We start from the raw sequence: 440 nt of genomic DNA on the forward strand, positions 1-440 counted from the left end.
TGAAAATATCTGAGAAAAGAATCGAGGACAGAAAAGAATAAGAAAATAAAAAAAGGAAAAAAAGAAAGAAAATAAAAGAGGGAAAGAAAGGAAAAATAGAAATGAAAGAAATGAGAGGAAACAAAGAAACAAATAAAGAAATAACGAAAGAAACAAAGAAAAAAAAAGAAGGAACGAAAGAAAATAAATAGATAAATAAATAAATAAAGAAAGAAGGAAAGAAAAGAAAGAAAGAAAAAGAAAGAAAAAATGAAAAGAAACAAAGAAAGAAAGAAAAAGAAAGGTCAGAAAGAAAACAAAGAAAGAAGGAAAGAAAAAGAAAGAAGGACAGAAAGAAAACAAAGAAAGAGGGAAAGAAAAAGAAAGAAGGGCAGAAAGAAAACAAAGAAAGAAAGAAAGAAAGAAGGAAAGAAACACCCAGTTACGCAAAGAACGAGATC

Source organism: Penaeus vannamei, chromosome 32, assembly GCF_042767895.1.
Source record: "Penaeus vannamei isolate JL-2024 chromosome 32, ASM4276789v1, whole genome shotgun sequence".
NCBI classification, from domain to species: Eukaryota; Metazoa; Arthropoda; class Malacostraca; order Decapoda; family Penaeidae; genus Penaeus; species Penaeus vannamei.